At 44.2% G+C, this 12,493-nt stretch overlaps 1 protein-coding gene across 2 annotated transcripts in view; it reads left to right on the forward strand.

The window, feature by feature from the left end:
* HMMR (hyaluronan mediated motility receptor) overlaps window positions 1-12,493 on the forward strand; it is a 731,570-nt gene that overhangs the window by 660,547 nt on the left and 58,530 nt on the right. The window lies entirely within an intron of this gene.

Consider the following 12,493-nt stretch of genomic DNA (forward strand, 5'->3'; position numbering starts at 1 on the left):
TGGCTCGCGCCATTCTGCAGCGGGAGCCTGTTTGGTGCGTTGCTCAGACGCGGAGGCTTTAGAGCCCGCGGGAGACTGTTCCCAAGCTTTAGACCATGCGTCCCGCTATCTATGGCTGCTTCTGATGCACCTTTGGAGCCCACGTCTTTTGCTTCCCCTGAGTCTTCCCAGTTCAGCGGGTACGGTGGGCAGCAGCGCTAGAGAGGATCCTGGGTCTGTTTTTGGTTTGGTTCAGCCTTGAGGGTCTGATATGGAGGTCTCTCCGGACTTTATTTTGTTATTTCACTAAGCTTATTTGCTGAAGAAAGAGATCCCTGCAGGGCCTTCTCCTTTCCCTCAGCGTGTTTTGGAAGCCAGGGAGACCGTTCCTGCTCAAGGAGATTTTGGGTCTGTCTCTTACCCGGAAGACATGGCTGCTAAGCGCAGACGCTTGTCCTCTTTCCCTGAGGGGGTGGTTCTGTTTCCCCAATTTCTTCTTCTCCTTCACTGGTGGTGGGATCTGGGGAATCTTGTAGCCCACCCAAATTTGAAGATTTTGAGGAGGGGGAGCCCTTGTTTGGAGAGCAGGATGATCCTTCTGTGGTTTGGATTTTTCGTCATGAGGATCTCCCTACTCTCATTTCTGAAGCTTTAGCTGCAGTAAATATTTCAGATCCTGAGGAATTTGCAGCTGCCAACCCTAAAATCGCTAGTACTAGGAAGCCGTCTAGGGCTTTCCCAATGCATGAGTCCGTTCAGGAGCTCATTTCTGTTCAGTGGACAGACCCTGAAGTTACTTTAAAAGTGGCTAGAGCCATGACCCTGCTCTATCCGGTGGCTCCAGCTACCTTAGAAATCTTTTCCTTGCCTAAGGTAGATGCTTTGGTGACAGCGGTCACTAAGAAGACCACTTTCCCTGTAGAAGGGGGTGACACCCTTAAGGATATGCAAGACAGACGTCTTGAAGCCTCCCTTAAGTGTTCCTTTGAAGTGGCTGCGTTGTCCTTACAGGCTTCTATTTGTAGTTCTTATGCAGCCAGAGCTTCCCTTTCCTGGTTTCAACAGACTATGGAGCAGGAACAGGATTCAGCTTTGGGGGGTCTTGGTTGGTACTCCGTTGGAGTCGGCTCTTGCCTATCTGGCGGATGCCCTCTATGTCTTAGTCAGAGCTTCGGCCAAGCAGATGGCTTTGGCTGTTTTGGCACGCCGGTTACTTTGGTTACGCCATTGGGCCGCTGATAAGGCTTCTAAACAGCGTCTCACTAGGCTTCCTTTTTGGGGGAAGTTGCTTTTCGTTGAGGATCTGGAAAAGATAGTTAAGGATTTGGGGGATTCTAAGTTCCAGCATCTTCCAGAAGACAGGCCTAGACATGGTCCTAAATCTGGTTCTGCTAGGCCTCGTGTTCGGGAGGGTTGGCAGTACCATCCTGGCCATAATCCTTCCTTTCAGCGTTCCAGATCCCAACAGAAGTCTTCCTTTCGGAACAAGAGAGTGGCAGGAGCCTCAAATAGGTCTCATGCTCCCAATCGCCCTGCCCAATGATGGGGCACGGGTCCGTAACTCGGTCATTTCCATAGGGGGTCGATTATCTCTCTTTCTCGGTGTGTGGACCACCATTACATCAGACCAGTGGGTCTTGGATATTATAAGAGACGGTTACAGGTTAGAGTTTGCCGTTCCCGTTGGAGACTGATTTTTGGAGTCTCATTTTGCCACTGCTTCCAGAAAGCAGGCCATTCTGGTTACATTGCAAACATTGTTGGATCTCGGGGCGGTGGTGCCAGTTCCTCAGGCCGAATGGTGCACCCATTATTCAGACTACTTAGTCGTTCCTCAAAAAGCAGGCTCTTTAAGGCCCATTCTGTACCTCATGAATGAGTGTCTTCAAATTCGTCACTTCCGCATGGAGACGATGCAGTCAGTGATTGTCCTTGTCAGCCAGGAGAGTTTCTCACGGCTTTGGACCTGAAGGAGGCGTATTTACACATTCCCATTTGGCCTCATCAAAAGTATCTTCATTTCGCTGTCTTGGGTCGCCACTTTCAGTTCTTTGCGCTTCCTTTCGCCCTAGCCACAGTGCCTTGTATCTTTTCCAAGATAATGGTAGTTGTGGCGGCCTCCGTCAGGAAAGAGGGAATGAAAGTTCATCTGTATCTCGACAATTGGTTGATTTGGGTGGATTCTGCTCAGAAAAGCATTATGGCCACCTCTCGGGTCCTCGAGTTCCTGCAGTCCCTCTGTTGGTTGATCAACTTTAGTAAAAGCTCATTACTCCCCTCCCAGACTTTGGAATATCTGGGAGTTCTGTTCGATACAGCTCGAGGACATGTATTCTTACCGGAAAGCAGAAGGCTCAAGCTTTGCTCTCAGATTCACAGCCTTTAGCATTCTCCTCATCCTTGGGCCTGGGATTACGTCTAGGTACTGAGGTCCTTGTGCGAGAGCCTTGCTGAGTCGCTGGTCTCCAGTGTCCCAGGATTATTGTTGCTGACTTGTGTGGCTTCCGTTAGCGAGAGACAGCATTCTCTGGTGGCTGTGTGCCGACAGCCTTCGGAAGGGGATGTCTTTTGCATCCCTTCTCTGGGTGATTGTAGTGACAGATGCCAGTCTCTTGGGATGGGGAGCCCATTGTCTCCTATGGGTGGCTCAATGCCAGTGATCTCTGAAGGAGGCAAAGTGGTCCATCAACCGATTGTTGAGAGCAGTCAGTCCGGCCCTCAAGAAGTTTCAGGATCTTCTGGAGGAGCAAGCAGTTCGAGTTCTTTCAGACAATACCACAGCGGTGGCATACATCAATCGCCTGGGCGGCACGCAGAGTGTAGCCTTGGCTTTGGAAGCGACCGACCTTCTGCAATATGGGCAGAGACTCATCTTCTTTGTCTCTCAGTGGCACACATAGCAGGACAGAGCAACGTGCAAGCCGACTTTCTGTACCGTCATCACCTGGATTCGGCGGAGTGGGAACTAGCAACGAAGGCCTTCAATCAAAACTGTCTGTAGTGGGGCACTCCAGTTATGGATCTGATGGCGACCAGGCAAAATGCAAAAGTACGAAAGTTCTGCAGCAGAAGGCAAGAGCTAGATTCTGCAGGTCTAGATGCCCTATTACAGCCTTGGCCAGTGGTCGTTCTTCTTTGTCTTCCCACCTTGGCCCCTAATCGGATGTCTGCTGTGTCGGATCAGACTTCGAGGCCTCGTGGTAATGGTAGCCTCAGACTGGCCATGTCAACAATGGTATGCAGATCTTGTGCAACTTCTCGAGGAGCCTCCTCTTCGACTTCAGGTATTTCCTGGACTACTCCATCAAGACCCGGTACAGATGGAGGAGGCCTCCTGCTTTGGTCTTACGGTTTGGCTCTTGAAAGGGCGAAGTTGAGGAAGAAGGGTTATGAAGATTCTGTGATTGCCACCTTGCTTCGGGCTCGTAAGTGTTCCACAACCTCGGCGTATGCCACGGTGTGGCGTATGTTTGAGGCGTGGTGTGCCGAGCGTGCCTGGTCTCCCTTTAAGACTTCCGTTTCTCAGATTTTGGACTTTCTGCAGGAGGTTCTTCAAAGAAGGTTGTCTTTTAACTCTCTTCGGGTGTAAGTCACATCTCTTGCCTGTTTTCGGGGGCAGCTAGCTGGTGCTTCCCTCGCTGCCAATTCGGACGTGGTGCGTTTTTTGAGAAGTTCTCTGCATCTTTGTTCTCCCCTTCAGTGTCTTTGCCCTTCTTGGAAGTTAAATTTGGTCCTTAGTGCCTTGCAAAGCCCTCCTTTCGAACCGTTGCGTTCTGCTTCAGTTAAAGATCTCACGCGGAAGATGGTGTTTCTGGTGGCTATTTCCTCTGCGCACAGAGTTTCAGAATTGCAGGCTCTGTCGTGTAGAGAGCCTTTTCTTCAGTTCTCTGAATCTGGTGTCTCTTTGAGAACGGTTCCTTCTTTTTTGACCAAGGTTGTGTCTGCCTTTCATTTAAATCAGCCTCTTTTTCTTCCTTTCAAGAGTGGAATTTCCTGAAAACTTTGCACGTCTGCGTCTTTTGGATGTCTGCCATTCTCTGCTCCAGTATCTTCACGTGATTAAAGAGTTTTGTGCTTCAGATCATCTGTTTGTACTGTTTGCTGGTCCTAGACGGGGTTGCGCAGCATCCAAAGCGATCATTTCTCATTGAATAAAGGAAACCAAATTCTCTGCATACCTGGTGAAGGGTTCTGTTCCTCAAGAGGGTTTGCGAGCTCATTCGACTTGTGCTCAGGCTGCTTCTTGGGCAAAGACAGGAGTGCTTTTCTTGGATGACATTTGTTGAGCGGCTACCTGGGCCTCTTGCCATTCGTTTGTTTTGGGGTTTTTTTTAACAATTTTATTGATGACATATAAACACAGTACATCAGCGATATGCTATCTTGCACTGTACAGACCGTTTGATAAACATCACAACTAATTGTCATCGATTTTACATTTTCTCCCTCTTCCCCCCCAACATCCCCCCTTCCCATCCCCTCCCGCTCCACCCTCCCCCCACTGATCCTATTAACAGTTCAAAATCCTACTTCTCGCAATGGGTGTCAGAGTGTCCCAGAATGGTAGCCAGGTTTTGCAAAACTGGTCTCCCTTCCTTGAAGCCAAATCTCCCACTCTCTTCTTTTCTAGCATGCAGCAATGCATCATGGCTCCTCGCCATTGTGGCACTCCAGGTGGGTCCGGTTGCAGCCACAACTGCAGTATAATTCTCTTAACCATCAAGACCGCTCTTTTCAGAAAAGCTTTGAACCCTCCTGGTGACGTGCCACGAACATTGTACACATCAAATAATTGACCCGGTGCTGGCTGCCAGTGCACCTTCCACATATGTGATATTTGCTGTCCTATTTTTGTCCAGAAAGGGGTCACCATTGCACAAAACCAAAACATATGTCCCAGGGAGGCTCCTACATGTCCACATTTCGGGCAATCATCTGTAGACCTCAGGGTTGCTCTATAAGCTCTGTGTGGCGATATGTATAAACGCATAACAAATTTAAATTGCATTTCCTGCCATGCCACATTCTCTGTCACCTGGTATACACTGGTCAAGCACAGCTTAATCTGTTCTGGATCTGGTTTCCACCTCAGCTCTTGGTGCCACTGTTGTGACACTAACGTATAGTCCAGGGTCCCCTGCAGGTCTCTGAGGTGGTGGTGTAAATACCGGAGCGGTATTTTTAACTGGGCCTCCAGGTCCAGTAGTTCACTTATGGATTCACACTTTTGTTGTGTGAGGTCCAATGCAGGCAATGATCTAATATAGTGGCTAAGTTGCAAATATTGAAAATAGTCCTTCTGTCCTAGTCCAAATTCTGCACACAGGGCCTGAAATGTTTTGATAGTCCCTGTCTCGGACACCACCTGGAACAAATATTGAATACCATAAAGGTCCCAGTTCTTAGCCATTCGTTTGTTAAACACTACAGGTTTGATGTTGAAGCGAGACAGGATGCGTGTTTTGGGGCTGTGGTGCTCTCTCGGCGAGTTGCGGCTTCCCACCCTATTTAGGGGATTGCTTTCCCACCAGTTCCTGGATTTATCTGCTGCTTATGCTAAGGAAGGTAAAATTATATCTTAGCTGATATTTTCTTTCCTTTAGTAGCAGCAGATGAATCCAGGATCTCTCCCTTAGTCTGTTGGTAGCCGGACATCTCGCCTTAATTCCTGATCTTTGCAGGTGCTTATTTTAAGAAAACAAAAGGACTTTTCTACAAGTTGGTGAATTCCAATGTTCAGTTTGACTCCCTTGTTTTGTTGAGTCATTATGGTTTGAGTTTCAAGTTATTTCCTTGGCTGTTGACTTTTTGTTGCGAGGAGAGTATTTTCTTCTCTTTATGACTCCTTTCATCTGCTTTGGAATACGATCTATACTGAGGAGACAAGCTGTGTGTCTAGTGTCACTGCTTTCTGTTTTGTGTTCTCTAGCTCCACCTGCTGGTAGGCAGATACAACTCACCAGTTTCTGGATTCATCTGCTGCTACTAAAGGAAAGAAAATTATCAGGTAAGACATAATTTTACCTTAGTCAACAATAGGAATTTCTTCTGGAGTCTTTCATGAGGTATTTTGTCAAACACCTTTTGAAAATCCAGATACACAGTATAAACCGGCTCACCTTTATCCACATGTTTGTTCACCCCTTCAAAGAAATGTAATAGATTGGTGAGGCAAGATTTCCCGTCTCTAAATCCATGCTGGCTTTGTCTCATTAATCCATGCTTTTGAATATGCTCTGTAATTTTGTTCTTTATAATAGTCTCTACCATTTTGCCCAGCACAGACGTCAGACTCACCGGTCTAAAATTTCCCGGATCCCCTCGGAAACTTTTTTAAAATATTGGCGCTCCAATATAAATTACATATTACTAACAATAGTTCCGCCAGTTCATTTTTCAATTCTGTCAGTACTCTGGGATGAATACCATCCGGTCCAGGAGATTTGCTACTTTTCAATTTGACAAATTGCCCCATTACATCCTCCAGGTTTATAGAGATTTTATTCAGTTTCTCCGACTCGTCGGCTTCGAATACCATTTCTGGCACCGGTATCTCTCCCAAATCTTCCTCGATGGAGACCGAAGCAAAGAATTTATTTATTTATCACATTTGTATCCCACATTTTCTCGCATAGCAGTAGGCTCAATGTGGCTTACAGGTTCGTACAGTTTGAAGTAATAGGATTATGCGGAAGGGGTATTGTTCATTCTTAGATCGAAAGATGTGGTGCGTTGTTCATGAATTAGTTCGGGTCTGCTCGGTAGGCTTTCCGGAAGAGGTGAATCGAGGTCTTTTCTAAATTTTAGATGGGTGTTCGCAGTTCTAATGTTTCTAGGTAAAGCTTTCCAGAGCTGGGTGCAAATGTATTAAAAGCTGGATGCATATGTTGGTTTGTATTTTAGTCCTTTACAGTTTGAGTAATGCAGGTTTAGAAACGTTCTTGATGATTTATTGATTCTAGTTGGTAAGTCGATAAGTTCGGTCATGTAGGTTGGGGTCAGACCATGGATTATTTTGTGGACCAGAGTGCAAATTTTGAGGGCTATTCGTTCCTTGATTGGTATCCAGTGCAGTATTTGGCATAGGGGTTTAGCACTTTCAAATCTTGTCTTTCCGAAAATGAGTCTAGCTGCCGTGTTCTGTGCGGTCTGGAGTTTCCTTAAGATCTGTTCTTTGCATCCCGCATATAAGGTGTTACAGTAGTCAACATGTGATAGTACCATTGTTTGAATTATGTTATGGAAAGTTTCCCTAGGGAGGAATAGTTTGATCCGTTTGAGTTTCCACATTGCATGGGACATTTTCTTCGTGGTGGCAGAGGCTTGGGTCTCCAGGGTTAGGTTGGTGTCAATAGTAATTCCAAGGATCTTCAGTTTGTCCGATATTGGAAGAGTATGTTCCGGGGTTTTTATGGATGAAGGGAGGTTTGTTTTATGGTGAGAAGAGAGAATAAGGCAGTGAGTTTTTTTCTTGTTAGTTTGAATGCTGATGCATCTATTAAGCTTTTTTTTTATTCATTTTCTTTAATTCAACAAGTTTTTACACTTGACAGGTAATACAGACATGAAAACATTCAAAATAAGCATAGTATATTTAGTAATAATTGTTACTCTTCTTTAGACTCCAATACGAAGAGGGAGTGTGTATCTAAATTCAGAAGACAATCTCAACAAATTGAAAAAAGAAAGAAGAAATCTGCTTAACACGCTTACCTATTCAATTACATCTTTTTGTTTATCTTAATGAATATTAACGGTTAACCAATCTTGGGACCTCTACTCTTCTCCATCTATACTTCTTCGCTTGGTACTCTGATCTCATCCCATGGTTTTCAGTATCATGTTTATGCCGAAGACTCCCAGATCTATCTCTCTACACCAGAAATCTCAGCAGGCATCCAGGCCAAAGTTTCAGCATGCCTGTCTGACATTGCTGCCTGGATGTTTCACCGCCATCTGAAGCTAAACATGACCAAGACTGAGCTTCTTATCTCACCACCTAAACCGACCTCTCCTCTCCCCCCTTTCTCTATTTCTGTGGATAATACGCTCATCCTTCCCGTCTCATCAGCACGTAACCTTGGGGTCATCTTCGACTCCTCCCTCTCCTTCGCTTCACATATTCAACATGTTACAAGATATGATTTATCTTGGGGGAAAGAGCTCTAGAGCACTCGCTACTGTTTATAATTTAAGAGCAGGCGCTGCATTTATAAGTTTTAGGATATTAATTTCTCCACCAATCACCAAAGGTGATAATTGCAATAAATTAAATAAATTAAGTATATATAAAAGATACCATATACTCAGAACACAAAAAGACCGTATTTTTAGCTTCAAAAAGGTTGATTTAATATACAATTGCACACGAGAGGTAGGTTTTTAAAAGATCTTTACAGATAATCTGTGCTTAAGTAAGGTAAAGTAGAGTAGCAGGTCTAGATCAAAAGTTATAACTTACAAAGCAGTCTGTTGCAAAGCATTTTGTGGTCCATTGAAGAGCCATGAGGCAGGTGGACTGCAGATCAGGAGCAAGGCATCTGGATTGGTGCTGAAGAGAGAATCTCCTGGAGGGAGAGTCTTGAAGAGAGAAGAGAGTCTGCTTCTTGGGGAAACAGCTTGTCCTTTTATACTCTTATTTTGCAGGGAAGCAGGCCATGTGCATGTCCTGGATATTTTGCAAGGCATTATGGTTAATGTAGTCTGTTCACATGAGCACATTATAAGTCCTTCTTTCTGCAGATGTCCTGGCATCCATTTGTCTGATAGATGATGGGAGGGGCAGGTATACCTCTGATGACAGGCAAATGTTCTGATTATGCTTTTCCTCTGAGTTCTTTGTTTTCAATGGGGTATTCAGGTACCCACCTTAGTCAAGCTTTTGTTAGGTGGGAGGGCAGAGGAAGCTATATATCTCTCTTTTGTCTTTGTTAAGTGTTTGTAATTGACTATCTCTGCTATCAGAAGTTCCCAGAAAAAGGGATGGGGAGAGAGGGGCTTGAAATGAAACTATTTTCTCTGCTGCAGTGTCAAAAATATATTTTTAAAAGCTGCACAAATATATTGGTGTATATATATGTATCTGATCCAACACAACATCATGCTACACATTTAATTCTGATGATTGGCTTATACCATAACAAACAGACTGCTAAAACCTGTCGTTTCTTCCTGTATAACATCACCAAAATTCGCCCTTTCCTTTCTGAGTATGCAACCAGAACCCTCATCCACACTCTTATCACCTCCCGCTTTGACTACTGCAACTTGCTTCTCACAGGTCTCCCACTGAGCCATCTCTCTCCTCTTCAATCTGTTCAAAATTCTGCGGCACAACTAATATTCCGCCAGTGTCGTTATGCTCATATTAGCCCTCTCCTCAAGTCACTTCATTGGCTCCCTATCCATTTCCGCATTCAGTTCAAACTCCTCTTACTGACTTACAAATGCATTCACTCTGCAGCTCCTCAGTACCACTCCACTCTCATCTCTCCCTACACTCCTCCCCGGGAACTCCGCTCACTGGGCAAATCTCTCTTATCTGCACCCTTCTCCTCCACCGTTAACTCCAGACTCCGTTCCTTCTATCTTGCTGCACCGTATGCCTGGAATAAACTTCCTGAGCCGGTACGCCAAGCCTCATCTCTGGCCATCTTTAAATCTAGGCTAAAAACCCACCTCTTCGATGCTGCTTTTAACTCCTAACCCTTATTCACTTGTTCAGAACCCTTATTTTATCATCCTCACTCCTAAACCTAAACCTTCAACTGTCCCCAATCCCTGATATTACTACTACTACTACTATTTAGCATTTCTATAGCGGTACAAGGCATACGCAGCGCTGCACAAACATAGAAGAAAGACAGTCCCTTACTTGTCCTGTCTGTCTGTCATAATTAGATTGTAAGCTGTGTTGAGCAGGGACTGTCTCTCCAAGTGTGAAGCGCTGCGTACGTCCGGTAGCGCTATAGAAATGATAAGTAGTAGTAGTTTTCAAATTAATAAATGCCTTCAATTGTTCCGGTTGGTAAAAAACATATTTAAGGCCAACATATTTAATAACACATTTACATGGGTAGTTTAAATAAAAAGAAGCCCCCAATTTTACAACTTCAGATCTCATTGAAATTGTTTCCACCTTTCCTGTGTTTGTTTTGTAATGTCTGGATAGATCCAGACTTTTTTACCCCGGAACAAAGCTTGTGTTTTTTTTTAAGTACATTTGTTTCACTGCTTCCAAGTCTTGTTGAAAAATAAATGAAACTATTAACGTAGTTCTTTCAGAATCTTCATTTAAAGACGGTTCTAATATCTCGGATATATTCAATTCTCCCTCTTCTTGATGTTCCCATGGAGTAGCTTGTAGGGGAATTTCTGGTAATTTCTTCGTTTGCATATAATATACTTTATCGGAGGTATAGTTTCAGAAGTAAAGTTCAGAATTTCTCGTAGTTATAATTTAAAGGCATCATATGGGGATATCCCCATTTCTTTCAGAAAATTCAAAAGTCGTAAATTCAACCTACAATTGTAGTTTTCTATCTGCTCTAATCTACGATGAATAGAGAAATTATCTTTTTTAACCGTAGTAGATATTTCTTGCAGTTTAGAAATGTCTTGTTTAATAGCATTTAGCTGCTCTGTTGTTTCCTGTTTTGTTGTATTAAAGGAAAGCGTTAGATTTTCAACAATACTTACAAGAGTCATTATTTCATTAGATGACCTGGCAACCGTCGTTTCCACTCTCTGGAGAACTTCCCAAATGCTCTCCAGAGTAACCGGCGCTGATTTAGATCTCACTGCCTGAGATTTCTCAGAATCCAGGCCTCCTAAAGGCATCGCTTTTTGCTGTTCCTCGAACCGGGGTCAAACCCATAACCACTTCCGGGTCGGGTTGTTCCCGCCTAAGAAGACGATCCTCAGGGAATGGCGGCGGATAAACCTCCGGAGGGGAGAGTGATACCTCTAGCCCCAGGTCGCTAGGGTGTCTTCTCCCATAGCGGCAGCGGGGCCCCTCTCGGTATGTTGAATAGGCGGCCTTATGGTGTAGCGTTCAAGTGTCTGTTGAGAAGGGGACGATGTCCTAGCAGTCAAGGTCACTGCTTTGACGGCCCCCTTCCATTTCGTATGGGGCATTTCAATACAGAGGAAAAACAGGTCAGTGAGGCATCTATTAAGCTTAAACTACTCTGTATTGCAACAGTGATTTCTGTTGGATTAGAGTTGAACGGTATGTAAATGGTGATGACATCCGCATACAGAAAAGGATTAAGATTATGCTTGTATAGGGCATGAGCAAGGGGGATCATCATCAGATTAAATAATATGGGTGAGAGAGGTGAACTCTGGGGTACTCCGCAATCAGTACTCCATGATGGTGATATGTTTGAGTTTGCTTTTACTTGATAAGATCTCGTGGTTAGGAAACCCTTAATCCATTTGAGTATATTCCCTCCTATGCCTTTCTTGTCGCGTATTCTTAATAGTATATAGTGGTCAACTATATCGAATGCGCTTGACAAGTCGAATTGCAAGAGGAGTATGTTCTTACCTAATGCAGTTTCCTTTTTGAACTTGGCTAGGAGAGTTACCAGGACGGTTTCCGTACTGTGGAGAGATCTGAAGCCCGACTGTGATTCAAGAAGGATTGAGAAATTGTCAATGTATTCAGTAAGTTGTTTAGCTACAATGCTTTCCATCAGTTTGGTTGTAAGTGGGATGGATGCCACAGGTCGGTAGTTGGTGATATTGTTAGTTTTCTTTTTTGTGTCTTTTGGTAATGGTGTGAGTAGTATATTACTTTTGTCTTTGGGGAATATGCCATGCTGGAACAAGAAGTTGAGGTGGGAGGTAAGTTCAGTGATGAATCGGGGGGGGGGGGGTCATTAGATAATTGGGGCAGGTGTCCAGTTGACAGTAGGCGTTAGAGATCCTATTGGTTGCCAGTGCTATTGTTTCTTGTGTGATCTGGGCAAAATTTGTCCAAGTTCGGTTGGCTGTGTGGTATTCCGAGCGTGGGTCTAGCTCATTAAGGAAGTTATCAAGGTTGGTGTAGTCCTGTGACATATTTTTGCGTAGATCGACAATTTTGCCTTTGAAGTAGTTAGCAAGATCGTCTGCTGTTGGGATTCCTGATTTTGTTGAGGACACTGGTTTTGTGTCTAGTAATTTATTCAGTAGCTTGTATAACTTTTTCATGTCTTTGTAGTCAGAACCTAGTTGTTCATTACAGTAGTTCCGTTTGGATTTTTTGATTTCATATTTGTATTTTCTATGTGATTCTTTCCAAGCGTTTAGATTTTGATCGTTTTTGGTTTTTCTCCAGGCTCGTTCAAGTTGTCTGGTTCTAGATTTTAATTGTTCCGCATTTTCGTTGAACCACGGGGTCCTGTTTGGTTTGTGACTGGTTTTTGTTCGTAAAGGAGCCAATTCATTTAGAACGGTGATAACATCTCGATTCCCAATCTGCAAGATAGTTGATGGAATCAGATGGAATAGACCAATTGTTGTCGTA

This window comes from Microcaecilia unicolor, chromosome 8, assembly GCF_901765095.1.
Source record: "Microcaecilia unicolor chromosome 8, aMicUni1.1, whole genome shotgun sequence".
Classification (NCBI taxonomy): domain Eukaryota; kingdom Metazoa; phylum Chordata; class Amphibia; order Gymnophiona; family Siphonopidae; genus Microcaecilia; species Microcaecilia unicolor.